General features: G+C 41.1%; 1 protein-coding gene across 3 annotated transcripts in view; it reads right to left on the bottom strand.

The window, feature by feature from the left end:
- The window catches only part of fut8 (fucosyltransferase 8), a 632584-nt gene that overhangs the window by 369232 nt on the left and 243268 nt on the right, over positions 1-20084 (bottom strand). For all 3 annotated transcript variants that reach the window (XM_033026878.1, XM_033026881.1, XM_033026879.1), the window contains one exon: positions 1787-1848. The gene's annotated coding sequence lies outside the window, so the exon portion shown is untranslated. The remainder of the gene's footprint in view (positions 1-1786; positions 1849-20084) is intronic.

Genomic DNA, 20084 nt, shown 5'->3' with positions numbered 1-20084 from the left:
GGGATTTGGTTTGAGGAAAGATACGCCTGGCAGTATTGTGGCAAGTCTGAGTGTACAGAGTATGTGAGGGAGGAGACTTTGGGAAAGCAAAATATAGAAGTACAAAGGGCATGCAGAAATTAAAAATAATAATTTGGATTTCATCAGGAACCCAAGGCAAACGCAGCAATTTAAAATTCAGCTCCGTCTTATGCAAGACCAAGATCTTCCACTGTTAGCCAAAAGACAAGGGATAATTGCTTCCAGACTGATGGTCTCTTGAGCTGGCCACCAGGAGGATAGAGTCATACAGCATGGAAACAGGCCAACTTCAGCCCAACTGACCAACATGCCCCATCTACACTTGTCCCACCCACCTGCATTTGACCCATATCCCTCTAAACCTGTCCTATCTATGTACCCGTCCAAATGTTTTTTAAATGTTGTGATAGTACCAATCAACTACCTCTTCTGGCAGCTCGTTCCCTATCCCTACCATTCTTTATGTAAATTATTGCTCCTCAGAATCGTATTTAATCTTTCCCCCTTTATCTTAAACCCATGTCTTCTGGGTCTTGATTCCCCTACTCTGGGTAAAAGACTGTGCATTTATCCTATCTATTCCTCCCATGATCTTACACACCTCTATAAGATCACCCTTCCCCCCCCCCCCCTGTGCTCCAAGTCCTGGCCTGTTCAACCTCTCCCTTTAGCTCGGGCCCCTGCTTCCTGGCCTGTTCAACCTCTCCCTTTAGCTCGGGCCCCTGCTTCCTGGCAACACCCTCGTAAATCTTCTCTGCCCGTTTTACAGCTGAACAACATATTTCTCATGATAGACAACAGCTGGTGTAACTCAGCGGGTCAGGCGGCATCTCCGGAGAGAAGGAACAGGTGAAAAGCCCATATGCCCAAACAATCAAGATCCTGCTGTAATTTTTGACAACCACTATCTACAATACCACCCACGTTAGTGTCATCTGCAAACTTGTTAATCATGTCTTATACATTCTCATTCAAATCATTGATATAGATGACAAACAACAATGGGCCCAGCATTGGACCCCGAGGACACCAATAGTCGCAGGTAATCCAGGCTGAAAAACAACCGTCCACTATCAATCTCTGCTTCCTTCCATAAAGCCAATTTTCTATCCAGTCTGCTATCTCTCCTTGGATTCCATACGATCTAACCACCCAGCACAGCCGATAATGCTGATTCTTTTCAAAGGGTCATGAAAGTAACAAAGAAACTCTGCCAAGGATTAGCTCTCCCAGTTGGGATCAGTCAGGCTTCACAATCTGCTTCACACAGTCGAGGGTAAATATTTCTCAAATGGTAATCAAACGTGTCACTGATCTGCATTGGAACCATAGATGGTTGTGGAGGCCAAGTCATTGGCTATTTATAACGAGCACATTGACAGATACTTGATTGGTAAGGGTGTCACGGGTTATGGGGAGAAGGCAGGAGAATGGAGTTGAGAGGGAAAGATAGATCAGCCATGATTGAATGGCAGGGTAGACTCGATGGGCTGAATGGCCTAATTCTGCTCAAATAATTTTTAAACTTATGAACCTTCACTGTTCCAACTGTAAGGGAATGTCTTCAACTCCTGAGCCTCAAATATAAGGCACATTTTCTATGCTGAAGCATAAATATTTTAAAGCAGTTTTAGCAAATTCAGGGGCTATTTAGGCTTTGAATGTGAGTGACTTATCTGTTGGTCAACACAATAATTCCATCCAAGTTGCAAAGTCTTAAATCAGAAGTGCTTCACCCTCTGCCATCTGGAGATAATGCAATTACCTTATATTTCAGGATATCCTTCTGTCTTCAGATGCAGAAAGCCACCGTGTAAGCACTTTGTTCTGCAACAAAAAGAGAAAAGCATTTCATATTCATGCTGACGGGCAAGTTAAAACTGTTCAGGAAAGAAATGGGAAAATTATTTCAATGCATTCATTTCCTTTGAAGACAAGATTGGAGATCAAAACCGATTCAAAATTATGCTGTTCACAATTCTCAGGAAGAATATTCAAACTTCCTTTCACCTACATCTGTCCTTCCCATTTCTTGACATTGAATGAGAATTTGCCAATTACGTGGTGCATGCGTGTGAAATACAGGACCTAATTTCAACAGCAGATTATATCATAATTAAAGCTTTGAAAAAATGACAAATCAGCTTCAGAATAATTCCAAGTAGTTAATAAAAGAGTTCCCACTGGACTGTTAGAATATGGGAGGAATAAAAAAGAATCCACTAAAAAATGAATGAATAAACACTTGCTCTCTTGGGCTTGGATCAAAGCTTTGTTCAATTAATGCATTGCCTTCCATTAATGTTGAACTGAATGGGAAGCATTGTGGAACAAAGTATCATGCAGGTAATGGTGCAGACACGGGAGAATTGTCAGCACTTTTGGATTCATTTATTTTCTTGTGCTGCAAAGGACAACAGAAAAAGACAAGGGATGCCTGTTTAATACAGATGATTTGGATGTTTCTCTTCCTCTCAGTTGGATCTTTGGAACTGTGTATTCCAGACCACAATGACTACTGAGTCGCTGAATATATATACCTAGGAGGGAGGTTCTGACCCGGAGCTTCACCCATCCTTTTTCTCCAGAGATGCCGCCTGTCCCACTGAGTTACTCCAGCACTTTATGGCTATCAACGACATTTTAACCGTTGTCCCAGGCCCTTTTCTGTTGCTTCCTTTCCTAATTAGGAGTTGTGTAGGGCGGCCATAAGTCCTGTCCATCTCATCTATATTTTGGGCCGGCTCGAAAGGCTGAATGGCAATCAGGAACTTCATTGGTCTGGTATATTCCATCAAGAGGTTGAGCAACTTTACAGCAAGGAAACAGGCCCTTCAGCCCAACAAGTCCATGCTGACCATCATTTATCCCTTCACATTAGTTCTATGTTATTCCATCTTCACATCCACTCCCAGCATACAAGGGGCAATTTGCAGAGGCCAATTAACCTACAAACCCACACGTCTTTGGGATGTGTGAAGAAACCAGAGCATGCAGAGGAAACCCATGGGCTCACAGGGAGAATGGGCAAACTCCACAAAGACAGTGCCCGAGGTTAGAATATAGGAGTAGAATTAAGCCATTTGGCCCATCGAGTCCACTCTGCCATTCAATCATGGCTGATCTCTGCCTCCTAATCCCATTTTCCTGCCTTCTTTCCATAATCCTTTCTGGTCTCTGGCAGTGTGAGATAGTGGCTCTACCTGCTGTGCCACAGTGCCACCCTTTTGATGTAGCTTGATGGAGCAGAGGTTGCGGCAAAATTGCAGCTCAATGGAGAAGCTCAAATTAGGGAGCACAGTCTCAGGAAAAAGGGATGCCTGCTTAAGACAGATGTGGAGGAAGTTTTCCTTCCTCTCATAGTCCGAATCTTTAGAATTGTGTTTTCCTTAGCACAATAACTACTGAGATGCTGAATATATACATGCCTAAATTAAAAAAAAGACATGTTCTGGATAATAAAGGAATCACAGGTCAGTAACATCGGACAAGAATATGGTATTAATGTCACAATCAGATCAGTTACCATTTCATTCAACAGTGGAGCAGGCTTGAGGGCCTACCTCTGCATCTAATTTTGATATTTTCATTAAAGAATTTAGAGATGAAGAGAACAGCGTGGAAACAGGCCCTTCAACCCACTGAGTCCACGCTGACCATCATTCACCCGAACAGTATTATCCCACTTTCACATCCTATACACTAGGGCCAATTAACCTACAAACCTGCACGTCTTTGAAATGTGAAAGGAAATCAGAGCACCTGGAGAAAACCCATCACGGTCACAGGGAGAACCAAAGTAGATATTGAAGGCAGGAAGGACAGATGGCCTGAACCTGCCTGCAATTGTACAGGTCGTTGGCCTACAATTGCCCGCGTGTACAGATGTAGTGAAGATGTCTCTGTTCAGAGCATATTGTACACCACTCTATGCTGCACACCTGTGGTCAAACTACAGAAAAACAAGCTCAGAGATTTAAAGTAGCTTTTTTTTTTTTTTTTTAATATTTATTTTTATTAGAAGCAGTATACAAAAGTATGACATATGACATAATACATTTAGTGTACAGCTTCAATTTTAATTTTTAGCTAAAGATGAGAAAGAAGAAGAGAGAAAAAGCAAGAGAGAGAGAAAGTGAATGTGCAAGAATAGAACCCCTAGACTACCAAATTTGTGTAGCCGAAGAGTAAGTAAAAGAAATAAGAAAAACGTAAAGAAATAAGAAGACAAAAACAGAAAGAAAAACAAAAAATGATGATATACCTGCTTCGTATCCCTCCCCACCCAACCCGTAATTCGATTTAATTCCAAAATTGTGTTGCACCATACTATCATTGTAATGCATCAATGAATGGTGTCCATGTCTTCAAAAATTGCTCTGATTTTTCTGCTAAGACAAGTCTCATATTTTCAAGGCATGTTTGTAATCCACATTTTAAGAGTAGGGACAAATGTATTTTTCCAGAATTTAAGTATTAGTTTTTTCGCCGTTATCAGGCCATAATTAAGGAAACGTCTTTGAAATATTGATAGCTCAGGGCAGGCTTCTGATGTTCCGAAAATAATCAGTTCCGTGTCGGAGTCCAGTTTTGTTTTTAGTGTTTTTGAGAAAATTTCAAAAATTCCTTTCCAAAAGTTATGTAGTTTTATGCAAGAGGCGAAGGAATGTGTTATGGTTGCTTCTTGAAGGAGACAATTGTCACAAATAGGAGATGCATTTGAAAAGATCTTATTCAGTTTAGTCTTTGAATAGTAGAGTCTGTGCAGTGTTTTAAATTGAATTAAAGTATGTCTAACATTAATTGAACAATTGTGTATATATAAAAGATTTTCTTCCCATCTGTCTTTTGGAATTTTTAGGCCTAGTTCCTCTTCCCAGTCTCTTCTAATTGTGTCTGACGATGACATTTCTATATTTAGAAGGGTGTTATACAAATATGATGTTAAATTGTTTGACTCTGAGTTTCTATTCATACATTCACCTAATATATCTGGCAGCAGAGTTTGGTATTCATGGGTATATGTTTTCAAATAGTCTTGAATTTGAAGATATCTGAAATATTGATTACCTTTCAGGTGGTATTTCGACTGTAATTCCTAACATGAAAGAAGAGTTCCCATCTCGTAGAGATCTCCAAGTGTTTTAATTCCTAGTCTTTCCCAATAAGTAAATGTTTTATCTATAATAGATGGCTTGAACAAAGGGTTATTAGCTATTGGTGAGAGAAGAGATACATTTCTTAGTTTAAAAGTTGATTTTACTTGTCTCCAGATTCGTAGAGTGCTGTGAATAATTGGATTTTTTATCATATGTTGTGTTCTTCAACTTTGTTGGGGAGAGAAGAATCGCGCCTATATTAAAAGGCAAGCAATCGTCTCTCTCCATTACTAACCAGTCTACCTGTTGGCATGCGTTATCCAGCCAGTAAATTGCATTTTTAATATTCGTTGCCCAATAATAGTTTAAGAAATTGGGGAGAGCCAATCCGCCCGTTTCTTTGGGTTTACATAGATGTCGTTTTTGAATTCTATGTGTTTTATAATCCTAGATAAAGTTTATAATAAGAGAATCAAGATTTAAAAAAAATGTAGGTAGGTATATCGGTATTGATTGAAATAAATAGAGAATTTGTGGGAGGAAGATCATCTTTATAGCATTTATTCTGCTTATTAGAGACATCGGAGGTGTTTTCCAAAATTGAATAAGAGCGTTTAATTTAGTAACTAGAGGCGGGAAGTTTGCGTTGAATAGAGAAGTATATTTTCTGGTTATCTGAACACCCAGATATTAAAAATTTTCCATAGTAATTCTGAAAGGGAATTTTAAAAGGTGTGTCGGCTCCTGAGGTTTTATTGCCATTATTTCACTTTTGTTCCAGTTTATTCTATATCCTGAAAAGGAACTGAATTCCTCTATAAGATTTAATATATTTGGAATGCTAACTTGGGAATTGGTGATATATAATACATCATCTGCATATAATGATATTTTATTATTGGAGTATTTAGTATTATAGCCGCGAATATTCGGATGTACTCTTATACTTTCCGCTAGACGTTCAATCGCAAGGGCAAATAACAGGGGTGATAATGCACATCCCTGTCTATTGCCGCTGGATAGCTGAAATTTAGGAGAGAGTATATGGTTAGTCAGTATTCTGGCAGTCGGCTTATCATATAACAATTTTATCCATGAAATGAAATTTTCTCCCATCTGAAATTTTTGCGGTACTGTGAAAAGATACTTCCATTCTACTTGGTCAAATGCTTTTTCTGCATCTAATGAAATAATTGATAAGTCTTCTTCTTTAGTTCTGTGTGAGTACATTATGTTAAAGAGGCGTCTCAAATTATTAAACAAATGTCTCTTGGGTATAAACCCCATTTGATCCGAATGTATTAATTTATTAATGTATTTACTTAATCTTCTTGCCAAAGTTTTCTCTTGTATTTTCTGATCTTTTTTTAACAGGGCGATTGCTCTGTATGATCCCGGATCTTCTAGATCTTTATCTTTTTTGGGTATAAGTGTGATAGTTGATTCAGCTAGTGTTTGTGGTAATGTCTGTTCCTTAAATGCATATGTATAAAGATTGTATAAACATGGGGAAATTACCTCATAAAATCTTTTATAATATTCGTTACTAAACCCGTCTGGTCCTGGTGTTTTACCGTTCTTCAGTGAATTGATTGTCTCTTCTATTTCTTTAATTGAAATCTGTGCTCCTAATTTCTCTTGTTCCAGTGGATTAAGTGTTGGAAGTTTACAGTTGTCAAGAAAGTTTGTAATTTTTCTGCTTTCTGTTGATGTTTTGGATGTGTATAAGTTTTGATAAAATTGGGCAAATCTTTCATTAATGTCTTTTGGAAGCGTTAACAGTTCACCTTTATCTGATTTGATTTTTAGGATAGTATGGTCCTTTTCAACTTTTCTCAGCTGGCATGCTAAAAGTTTGTGTGGTTTGTCGCCGAATTCGAAATTTTCCTGTTTTGTAATTTGAAATAAACTAATAACTCTTGCAGATAGAATTTGGTTTAGCTTAAATTTTAATATTGTTATCTTGTTGTGTTTATCTATAGTTGGATCTATCGCGTTTTCTAAATCAAATTGTCTGATCTGTTCTTCTAGTTGCAATTGTTCCGTCCTATTCTTTTTATTTTGATATGCTTGATATTAAATGATAGAACCTCTAATAAAAGCCTTAAAAGATTCCCATAATAGGGAGGGCGAGATATCTGGGGTATCATTGGTCTCAAAAAAAGAGTTCCATCTGTTGTTTTAAGTATTTACAACAATCTGGATTATTTAGTATTTGAGGATTAAACCTCCAGAACGATTTTTTATTAAACATTCCTTCTAGTTTTAAGGAGAAGGTTAGCGGAGAATGATCGGAAATAGTACTATTATGGTATTTAGGGTTAGTTGTGAAGGGTATTAATTTAGTGTCCACTAGAAAGTAGTCAATACGTGTATAGATTTTATGTACTGATGAGTAGAAGGAGTATTCTCTTCCGGAAGGATTTGCAATCCTCCATACGTCTGTTATATTTGTATTTTTTATATATGTATTTAAGAGTTCACTGGATTTTGATTTTGTATTATGTCTCATAATAGTATAAAGTAGCTTATAATGATGCCATGAGAATATTACTAAAGAAACCTAGATGGTGTAGTGCAAGTGAAATGTTTGTGGCTGCAGTACTTTACAAGTTATCCTAAGAAATATTATGTATACATTTATTTGGCAGATTAATGACTCTGAAAATGAAATCATCTTGGTCTTATCAAACATAAGGTTTAGCACTACACGCTACCAATCCTAACTGCGGAGGCATTGGTATAGTTGTCTCGTTGTAGGACACAGATCTTTTTTTTTAAATTCTGGATCTTAAACCATGCATTGTGTTTTTGTATATCATTTATGGTGCTCTTATAAGTAATTTACTAAGCTTTTATATGTAATTTATTGTGTTTTTATATGCAATGTATTCTATGTAATGCCGTCTTTTATCTGGACCTTGAGTCTGTAATAAAGTTTAATAAATAAAAATAAAATAAATAAATTCACATGCACTTATTTCAGAGGTTTAGCAACACAGCATATGCAAAAAAGAAATCCTAACAACATTAACTCAACAATAAGGAAAGGTCATTAAGGCCCACCAATAAGCTGAGCATCGACTGAATTACAAAACTGTTGATTTGATCTTTGGTTTTCATAATGTCTGCCTGGCCTTGGGGAAACTGGCTATTTCATCTCAAAACCCCTTTCAATGGGGTGATCTCTGCCAGAACCTCTTTCCACCATGTATTTGTTCACAGATCATCTACGTCAAAAGCAGCTTCATTTTCACTAATGCCACCTGATATCCCATTGAAGAGATAGACCATTGGAACACAAATGACACAAAGTGCTTCAGTAACTCGACGGCTCAGGCAGCATCTCTGGAGAACATAGATAGGGGACATTTCAGGTCTGAAGAAGGGCCCCGACACAAATTGTTTCCTACCATATCTCCAGAGATGCTGCTGAGTTACTCTGGTGCTTTGAATCTTTCATTGTAACCAGCATCTGTGTCTTCCTTGTGTCTTCATTACAACACAATGCCCAAATTAGAGCACATCATCTCTTTCTGCAAGTATCCAATCATTATGCTTGGGGTAACAGTGTGAATGTTGCATTGATCAGTCTGAAGAAGGGTCTCGACCCAAAATGCCACCCATTCCTTCTCCCCAGCCCCGACCCAAATTGTTTCCTACCATATCTCTAGAGATGCTACCTGTCCCGCTGAGTTACTCCATCATTTTGTGTCTACTTTTGATTTAAACCAGCATCTGCAGTTCTTTCCTACACAGTGTGCATGTTGCATTGGCCTCTTTATGCTGCAGAGAAATCTGGTTTTGCAAATAGTCAAATTCATACAGCGTGTAAACAGGCCCTTTAGCCCAACTTTCCCATGCTGACCAACATGCCCCACATGGCCAACACATGGCCAACCTGCCTGCGTTTGGCCCATATGCCTCTAAACCTATCCTATCCATGTACCTGTCTAAATGTTTCTTTAATGTTGTGATATTACCTGCCTCAAATACCTCCTCTGGCAGTTCGTTCCACATATCTACCACACTTTGTGTAAAAAGGTTTGCCCCTCAAGTTCCGATCAAGTCACCTCACCTTAAACCCATGTCCCCTGGTTCTCAAAACGTTCCAATCAAAGGGGGTCCTGATCACAAAGACTGGAGATTTGTTTCAATTGTTGTAAGTAATAGGGCATAAAAAGAATATAAGAGATGAGTTGTACTGATCGATAACAAATGAAGTGGAAGAGTGGTGCAAATGGATGTTTGATGATCAATGTGGACTCAGGGGATCAAAGGGCCATTTTCCGTCAGGCAACTCTTCATGTCTCCAAGACTATTTACATGCTGAAGATTGACTCAAAATGCTGGAGTAACTCAGCGGGACAGGCAGCATCTCTGGATGGAAGGAATGGGTGACATTTCGGGTCAAGACCCTTTTTCGGACTGAGAGTCAGGGGAGAGGGAGACACAGAGATAAGGAAGTGTGATGCGTAAAAACAAGACATCAAAGGGGTTGCAGCTCAAGGAAAATGTAGAATAGATCATTGTTAACTAGAAGAAGGTGACAATGAAGCAGACAGACATAAAATTTAGTCGGGGGACAGTCAGACTGGTCAGAGAATGAGAAAGGGGGAGGGATGGAGAGGAAGGGAAAGCAAGGGTTACTTGAAGTTAGAGGTCAATATTCATACCGCTGGGGTGTAAGCTGCCCAAGCGAAACATCAGGTGCTGTTCCTCCAATTTGCGCTGGGCCTCACTCTGACAATTGGCTGCCTGGTGAACTGGCTTAATATTAAACCACAGGCTTGACACTAGTTCAATATAGAGATTTCCAATCTCTCATAAATGCCTTGCCTTGCAAAATAAAACATTTTTGATTTATTGTTTCTTTAATTAAAGGACTATCACCATTTCTTTAAAAGCCCCCAAAAATGTAACATAAGATCCATTGTTTAAGTCAGATGCTTGTCTCTTAAGCACCACAATTGCTTAACAGTGCCAATGTTGATACTACAATTTGTAAACCTAAATGAAATTACAAGTAAAGTTGTTTTTGTACAAGAACTTTCACCGCCTCAGGTCATGCCAAATTGATTTATAACAAATGAAGTATTGTGAAGTTTCTTCTCTGTTATAACGTACAAATGCAGCCACAACTTTGCAGACAGCAACTGCATTCAGACACAAGTGTGATAATGATCAGATGTGCTTTTAGACTTTGATGGAAGGCGGGTGGGTAACTCCCTTGCTTTGAAACAGTGCATCCATGCGCATCTGCGAGAATGGAATGGATATCATATTAATGTCTCACCAGAGACAAAAATGTATACCAGTGTCAGACTTAATTTGTGTTTTAGTTTAGAGATACAGCATGGAAACAGGCCCTTCAGCCAACCAAGTCCATGCCAACCAGCGATCCCACATACTAACGCTCTCCTACACACACTCGGGACTTTTTACAATTTTACCAAGCCAATTAACCTACAAACCTGTAAGTCTTTGGAATATGGAAGGAAACCGATGTTCGCAGAGAAAACTCATGAACGTCATGTTGCGAAGTTACAAACTCCGCATAGATAACACCTGTAATCAGGATCAAACCCGGGTCTCTGGCACTGCAAGGCAGCAACGCTACCTCTGCGCTACTGTGCCACCCTAATGCTCAAGCCTCAAGAAGATGGTTTAAAATGTTGCCTTCTAACTCAGAGACAAGAGTGAGTCTGACTGAGCCATCAGCCATCACTGAATTCTTGCAACCGCAAGAAATGCAACACCTGTCCCTTTACCTCCCCCCTCGACTCCATTCAAGGACCCAAGCAGTCGTTCCAGGTGCGACAAAGGTTCACCTGTATCTCCTCCAACCTCATCTACTGCATCCGCTGCTCTAGATGCCAGCTGATTTACATCGGTGAGACTAAGTGAAGGTTGGGCGATCGTTTCGCCGAACACCTCCGCTCAGTCCGCCAGAACCTACCTGAACTCCCGGTAGTTCAGCACTTCAACTCCCCCTCCCATTCCCAATCCGACCTCTCTGTCCTGGGTCTCCTCCATTGCCAGAGTGAGCAACACCGGAAATTGGAGGAACAACACCTCATATTCCGCCTGGGTAGCCTGCGTCCGGGGGCTTGAACATTGAATTCTCCCAATTTTGCTAGCCCTTGCTGTCTCCTCCCCTTCCTTAACCCTCGAGCTGTCTCCTCCCATCCCCCCGCCCTCGGGATCCTCCTCCTCCATTTTTCCTTCCTTCTCCCCCCCCACTCCCTATCAGTCTGAAGAAGGGTTTCGGCCCGAAACGTTACCTATCTCCTTCGCTCCATAGATGCTGCTGCACCCGCTGAGTTTCTCCAGCATTTTTGTGTACCAGCCATCACTGACAGATAGCTTGCCAAGACTGTGATGCCTCCAGGATTACATTAAATTAATTTAAGGTTTGGACTCAAAATTTTGTACACAACTGATGTTTCTAAATTGAACTTGCACATAACCCAACACCAACCATCATCATTGATGGAGGGACAAAGCAATCTATTAAGTGAAACGTTAAATACTCATGCAAAGCAGTAGGAGCTCCAAGGCAGTGTGAAAGGATGAGTAAACTATTTAAAAAAAAACCATACCAGATTCCTTTGTTCATGCACTGGAGTATAATGATGTCTAGTAAGGAGGTTAAGATAATTTGACCACAAAATCTTGATGAGCACTCCAGCGCTTTACTCTGAAAGATGATGTCTTTCGGGTCAGACATCAAACAAGGAGCCTGTCTATCTTCGCAGTTGAAGAAACATGAACTGGTACCATGCTTAGGATGTGTTCACAGGAACGCAAGCACTAATTGAATTGGTTCCAAAAGGGGTCATTATAGTGACAGACATAGCGAGAGATGAGTTACTGACAGTGCTGCTGTAATGAGAACCTGCCAGCAGCTCCTGCCTTCGTTGTTGCTGCATGCTGCTATGCCGAGATTGCGATGCAAAGAGGTGAAGAAGAGACCAGGACAGTGAGTGGAGAGGCTGCCCATGAGCAGCACTGCCACACGGTGCTGGTGTGTGGGGCTCGGGGATGGGCCGGGCTGAGTCCTGCACGGTGCAAGGGACTAGCCGCACCTTCTCCGTATGCTATCAGATCAGAACCTCACATCTCAGCATCTGCACTACTCACTCCTTGATGTGGATGGTTCAGCAGGCGGCTGGGACTTGTGCAAACTTCCCACAACCTGGATACCAGGCACAACAGCACAACACAAGCAGAATTCCTCTCTTAAAATATATGTACCGGAGAATGTTTGGAATGGAGAACCAGGAGCTCAATAGCAAATTAGTGCTCTATAGGAGCCAGCGCAATCAGTCCCATGGCAGTGTTAAGAAGGGCAGGGAAGCTCTCCCTATTCCTTGGCAAGAATGCCTGCACAACCTTAGATGACTTAGGAAGTTCAGCATGCCCCCAACGATCCTCACCAACTTCTACGGATGCGCCGTAGAAAACATCTTATGCAGATGCATCATCGCCTGCTTTGGGAACTGCTCCATCCAAGATAGTAACAAAGTTGGACAGTTGCGGACGCAGCCCAAACCATCATGCAAACTAACCACTTTTCCATTGACTCCATCTTTACTGCATGCTGCCTTGGCAAGACCACCATCATAATCAAGGGCCAGTCTCACCCCGGTCACAACCTCTTCACCCCTCTCGCATCAGGCAAGAGGTATAGAAGTTTGAAAATGCATATTTCCATCCATTGGGTGAAGACATTTTTCCTCACCCCGGTCTTAAATTTATTTCCCTGCAAGATGACCCCCTCTTGGACAGGGAAACATCCTTCCAGTATCTCAACATGCCAGAAGACCCTCTTAGGTCTCAAAGGTCTCCAATCAGGCAAGAGGTGCATAAGAGAGAAAATGCATACCTCTGGATTTAAGGACAGTTTCTTCCCAGTTGCTATTAGTCAACCGAATGGTCCTCTCATCAGCTAGAGAGCAGTCCAGACCCATCTACCTCATTGGAGACTTTTTAATTATCTTTAATCAGACTTTATCTTGCACTAAATATCGTACCATTTATCCTTTTTTCTGTTCACTGTAGATGGCTTGATAGTAGACATTATAGTCTTTTCTTTGACTGGATAGCATACTATTCACTGTACTTCAGTACACATGACAATAATAGACTAAAGTACCTATCACACACACACAAAATCTATCTGGAAAACATCATATTGATCTTTATGAGACACCACTGTACACAAATTAACCTTTGAGTTTCAGCACTGCAATAGTGAGAGAATTTTAAACGGAACCAGTCTGGCTGTAAAATGTACAATAGAAATACATCCGTGTTTCCTTTTATTAAATGGGATCACATCAGAAAAGATACTAAAAATGTAGTTAAGTCGCAAGTGATTGTCCCAAGAGTAGGGAAAGCTAAGGAAAGATTCATCAGGGGTTTGAGAGAGTAGAAAAACAAACATCAGAGCACAGTTAGGAGCCTTGACAACTAAGTGCCACGTTAATTGTTGAAGGAATGCGTGGAGAAATTTCTTGGCGCACCAAGTGGTTGTAATTCAGGATATTAAACCAAGAACACTGGTGGATACTGAATCAACAGCAATGATTCAGACGATAAATGTTTGAAAAAAGGGAATATTTGTTAGACAATAGGAATCGAGCAGTCGTACGCGCGATAGCTCCTCCTGAGTCCAAACAGCCACAGTAGGTCAAATATCCCCAGTGTGAGCTGCATGACTCCTGTAACTTGGCATTTTAGAAGCAACAGCCTTTTAATTACCCAAATCATTACAGAACCTGGATGTATTCATTATGTCCCTAGGGCATTACAAAACATTGGTTTTTTTTCAAGTGATCCTGGACTTAAATTTAGGCTTGCAGTTTTAATAAGTATTTGAAAAAGCAACATTGAAACCTGAAACAGATGTTAGAATGTACACTGCCCATCAGTTGTAACAAAGCTTGGAAATGCATTCGCAGATCCATAGCATGTGTATTTCCAATAGCTTTGAATTGTTATGAATGCAGTCGCATTGACACAAGCCTAGCATTAAGTAGAAACCAGGAACTGCAGATGTTGTTTTACAAAAAAAGACACAAAGTGATGGAGTAACTCAGCAGGTCAGGCAGCATCTCTGGAGAACATGGATAGGGGATGTTTCAGATCGAGATCCTTCTTCAGTCTGAAGAAGGGTCTCAACCCAAAGCATCATCTATCCATGTTTTCCAGAGATTTTGCTTGACCCACTGAGTTCCTCCGGCATCTTGTGTCTCGCATTTAGTAGGTAGTTAAGGCTTTACGGGATACCCCTATCAATCACAACAATGGTGTTGACTGTGCCTTCCCCCAAGGAATTAAGGCTGCATATAAAGATGACATCATGATTAGGTAATGTCACTATCTGTAGTAGGTGACAGAGATTGAATTAAAGCACAGATAGACACAATGTTCTGGAGTAACTTAGTGGGTTAGGCAGCGTCCCAGAAGAGCATGGATAGGCAACGTTTCGGGTCAGAACCCCTGTTCAGACATACAGACAGTCGGAAGAAGGGTTCCAAACCGAAACAATGCCTATCCATGTTCTCCAAGCCTGACCCGCTCAGTTACTCCAGCACTTTGTGTCTGACTGCAGTTTCTTGTTGTCACAATTTGAATTGAAGAACATTTTGTGAGTGAATCATCTCTTTGTTTCCTATACTTCTCATGTAAATAAACTGCTGAGAAAGGGGCAAGTCATTGCAGTTTCTTCCTTTAAGTTTAGACTCCTTCATTTTGTTAAACACTGTGTTTCCTGAATCAGCGATTCAACTTCAGACTTGAGATACAGCATGGAAACAGGTCCTTCGGCCAACCGAGTCCATGCCGACCAGCGATTACCCCATACACTAACATTAGGCCATGTTAATTCCGGTTCTCTACCCCGAGTCTAGGTCAGTAAAACACTGAGTCAAGCACTGGAATCCGAAGCCTTTTATTCAACACCGATGGGTCAACATCTGCTCCACTCAAGCCCTGGACAGTCTTGCATAGACAGAACAGAAAGAGAAGCAACACCCCAACGGAAAGATCACACTTTTATACCCCTATAACTAATAGCGCAAAATGCAGGGAGAGGGGAACCCCCACAAACCCAATCACCAATACTTGAGAGAAGATACACGGCGTGACAACTCCTTCGCCCAATCATATAACAGTACCTGCAAACTTCATACATTGCAACAAAGTAGAACCACCTTAGTACATGTAGAAGCATACCATTGAAGGCAACCAATCACAGGTGCCGGTGGGGAGACACAGAAACAAAGTAGAAACATATTTAGGGCAATAAGAAACTTCCCGGTGCTGGCCACCCTTCTGGACCAATCACAAGCATGCATTAAGTGTCAGTGTTCTGGAGCTCCTGCAAAAGCCCAGACTTTGTGGCAACCAGTGGGTCACAGGTGCAGAAGCTTCCTGAAACTTCTGCAAAGTTCCAGACTGAGTGGAGCCAGGTCCAGCAACTTGCAAAGTGATGTCATCAGCCCATTCTCACAGACACCCACTTGCCATTTCCCAAGTACCCAAATCCCTGCATATCTACAGCTACACATGACGGACAATTTACAATTTTACCGAAGTCAATTGACCTACAAACCTGTGTGTCTTTGGAGGGTGGGAGGAAACCGGAGCACCCGGAGAAAACTGTTCTGGTCACAGGAAGAACGTACAACTCCATACAGACAGCGCGCGTAGTCAGGATCGAAACCGGGTCTCTGGTGCTGTAAGAAAGCAGCTCCATGACTGCGCCACTGTGCCGATCCCAGACACACTCTCCGCACTGCCCCCCTGTCTAATGCATTTGGCTGACAGAATCATCAAAGAAGACAGTGTGATAGTCGATAACCGGAAACAAATGCATTGGCATGCGTTCCCTGTGATAACACGCAATAACAAATGTGGAGGAGGATTTCAGACAGCACACAACACATGGAAATTACTGTAACATTTGTTTTAGCAGCTATGTGATGGTGTTGGCCAACCACCGGAGTTCGCACCAAGCATCACCACAGTTAAAGCTATCAAAACCAAACCACGAAGATCTGCACATGTATAATTTGCTTCTCACCAATATGCAATACATAGTCTTTCTCTGCAGGGACACAAAATAATTACACTTTGGATACTGGTTGTGAAAGCAAAGGCTCAGGACGGACACATGTATATTGAGATACTGGCAAGATATTAATTAGTTTCACATCTTCCCTATGGGGTATTGTGCTTCGCATGCTCTGGCCATGCACATTTAAGGATTAACTTGGATTCATTTCGGAGGGCAGTTTTAGCTGCTAATTACCCTCTGAGTTATCCAAGTCACAACAATGAGATGACTCTTCTGGCCTGACACAAATAGCACTCTCAATGACTGAAGATCTGCACAATACACACATTGGATTACCAGTTCTGACACAGAGGATTGATTTGGTTCCAATCTCCTATCCCTAGGCACACTACCTTGAAAGATGAAATATCCACAAAGGCTTTGCTTCAAATCCAATGTTCACATGCATGCCAAGACTTTAACCCCCAGTTATATTTTTGACTGCAGAGCCAGCATAGACTAGAAAAGAGCCTTTATCTTTTTTATTTCACATCTTCCTCAGTTATGTTAACACACTTGGACTCATAGTCAGAATCAAGCAGCATTGAAACAAGCTCTTCAGCCCAACGCGTCCATGCCGACCAAGATGGCCCATCTAGTCTTAGATTTATGATTATCACGTGTACAGAGGTACAGTGAAAAGCATTTCTTACAACTAAAACTAATCTCAACTTATCTCATTTGCCCGCGTTTGGATCGTATCCCTCTCACAACCTTTCCTATTCATATACTGTCCAAGTGTCTTTTAAATGCTGTTATAGTTTCTGTCTCAACAATCTGTTCTGTCAGCGTGTTCCATATACATACCACCCTCTGATTGAGAAGGTTGCCCTTCAACTTTGTATTAAATCTTGTACCTCTCACTTTAAGTATATGTTTTTGATTCCCCTTTAGGCTGTGGGCCGAGGAGCTTTTTCGTTTGACCCAACTCACGAAACTACCTGAATTTTAACATAGTGTAAAAATATTATATAAATCATACCTGAAACTCATCAAGAACAAAACCTGCACATTGTTATTGACAAACCAGAATTATTCATTAGAATATGGTCTCCATTTATAGATTACTTGAAGGGGTAGATTGGACCGGCATGGAGGCCGGACTGAAGCCTGAACCCAGGACTAGATGAATAGTTATGTTCTCTGAACTAGATTAGATTAGATTAAACTTTATTAACCTATCTCCAAAGATAGGTCAAATTGATAGTTTATCCTATTTTTCTAATTTCTTTCTTTCTTTCTTTCTTTATTTATTTTTCCTATCTATAAATATAAATAAATAATTAGAGGCAATGTTAATAGGTAACCTATAAATGAGGATCCTAGTTACTTTGGTAACTGGGTCCCTGGAAACCTGGATATTTAATATGTAACCGTTAAACAAAGTCTGTACTGGTTTGGATTATGATATGCAGATTTTTTTTTTAAAAAGCCAAAAACTTCCAATTTTCCGAGTAGTAATTGCCCAATCAATGCACGTTTGACATTGAGGTCGGACGCAAATTGACCAATCCCCCTCTTTGTTTTATGGTCCCTAGTCAGCGAGGACCCTAGGATTATGGCTGCCTCCTCATTACATCAATAGCAAGATTTCCAAGGAATAAAGGTAATGCTCACCTTACTGATAATTTTGTTTTTCAATTGATTTATCTTTATAAAGTTATGATGTGAACTGTTAAATCAAAATGATAAATAACATATGTAGAGTTAGGGTTAGGATTAGGGTTAGGGTCAGGGTTAGGTAGTTCAACAAAGAAACTGACAAGTTACTAAAGAAACTTACCTTCAGTGGCGCTGCAGTTCTGCCATTGGCCGTGTTCGTGACTTTGGTGCCTTTGAGAGGGGGGCGGGATTAAAATGCCGTTTTCTCCTGCCTGTCGAAGTCGATCTTTGTCAGGCTGTTTAGCTGCTGAACAATAATCGATCCGGCTTGCGTTTTATCAAGTTTTTTTAAAACATCGCTGAATAATTTAATTGCTGGAGTAAAATAAAAATCGACTTCTAAAGCCGTCAACGCCGACAACGGAACGGATCTCACGTACGGGACAAAGCAAGGTAAGCCGTTTATTTTACATATAAACGTGTTTCTTGGGATTACTTTAATCCAAATTTTACATTGCGACAAGGTGATTTAGGCCCCATACGAACCGGCAGTGTTTTTCCTGCCGATATGGGGTTTAAATTCACCGCAAATGCAACGTTCCAATCGATCGCGTTCCACAAAATCCCACTCGCAAGATGATATAAATGGCCATTAATTTACGGGAATTAAACACTAAATTCCTTCCATTTGGCCTATAAATTCATGACAATGAGATTTAAAAATCTTGTTATATTGTGAATTCTTGTGTGAATGTTATTTGGACACTTAGGCTATTTAAAAATGTTAATCTATTCTTAAGAAATGGATAGATGTTTAGATCGAGTAATTGAATTTTGTAATTAGCTACAATTGGGTAACTAACTAATTATATGCTTTAATTTCAGGTCATCCAAGTAAGATTGTTTCATATTTGTTTCAGAATGCTTCAATCTATAATAACTGAACATTTCTTTCACTTCTCTTAATTTTTAAGAAAGTTATGGGCTTTTGACTGTCCTCGATCACAGCTTTTGAGTTAAGTCAATGGAAAATCAATAGGCAACAAGATGCTAATTTCCGAGTATGAAAATGGCCATAACGTTTTTAATACTGAAGATATGAAAGTGAATTATGTGTCAAATTAAACTTCTTTTTATGCTTTATCTGATGGGGAAAATTGCAGACGATATTTAAAATCTCAAAATTTTGTAACATTGCTAGGTTAGGGTTAGGGTCAGGATTAGGATTAGGGTTAGGGTCAGGGTCAGCCGGTCGGTCAGTCGGTCAGTCGGTCAGTCGGTCAGTCGGTCAGTCGGTCAGTCGGTCAGTCGGTCAGTCGGTCAGTCAGTCGGTCAGTCTGTAGGCCTAAGGATGCTGTGGAGGATCGGTCAGGCTGTCGTGCCGCCAGTGGGTCACGAGAGTGGCCGGGCAGTCGGTGGATGGTGAGAATGGTCGGTTCGCCGATGGGTGCTGCGAGGGGACGGCCGGTGTTGCAGCGAGCGAGCGGGTGGTCTGACTGAGCCGGCATTATGGTGGTGCTGAAGATGGCCCGGGTGGCGTGCAGGGCAGTGCTGCTCCCCACCATCATCACCACGATGATCGAGAAGGGCATGCTGGCCGAGGTGGACGCACTGAACGACCACACGTATGGAGCCCGCAGCCAGTCCCAAAGTGGCTCCAGCTCCAGCCGTGGGCAGCTCTGGAAGGGGGGAGGGTTAGGGTTAGGGTTAAGATTAGGCATTTTCCTGTCAGTGGAAGATGCCTTAGCGTTCCCCCAGCCTGGCATTGCACACTGGCAGTCAGTGGGGTTCAGAAAACAGGGGAACCCACATGAACTGCCCTCACCCATTAATTAGGCTGATTCATGAGTCGGACCTCTGCGGCAGACATTCAAAATACACACACCTATTGATTATATTATTTTTATATAATATAATTAGACATCATTATATATGATTACAGTCATATTCATGTCATATATATATTTATATACTAGACCAAGTGCAGATCCGTTGGGTCTGTTCCCCCAACGTGCGGTTGTGTGGGGGGGGGGGGGGGGAGGCGGAATGCAGCGTCACAGACACTAACTATCCCCCCCGCGCTCACGCTAATTACCCCCCTTGATATTATATTAATATTATTAATTTGCTCCTTGTACCCCATAACCACCCTATCTACTGACGCATAGCCCCCAACTTGCAGTCACATCTAGAGGGGGGGGGGGGGGGTAGAGAGTGAGGGCAGAAAGAGAAGGGGC

The sequence above is a fragment of the Amblyraja radiata genome, chromosome 9 (assembly GCF_010909765.2).
Source record: "Amblyraja radiata isolate CabotCenter1 chromosome 9, sAmbRad1.1.pri, whole genome shotgun sequence".
NCBI classification, from domain to species: Eukaryota; Metazoa; Chordata; class Chondrichthyes; order Rajiformes; family Rajidae; genus Amblyraja; species Amblyraja radiata.
This window is presented reverse-complemented; position numbering and strand designations above follow the sequence as displayed.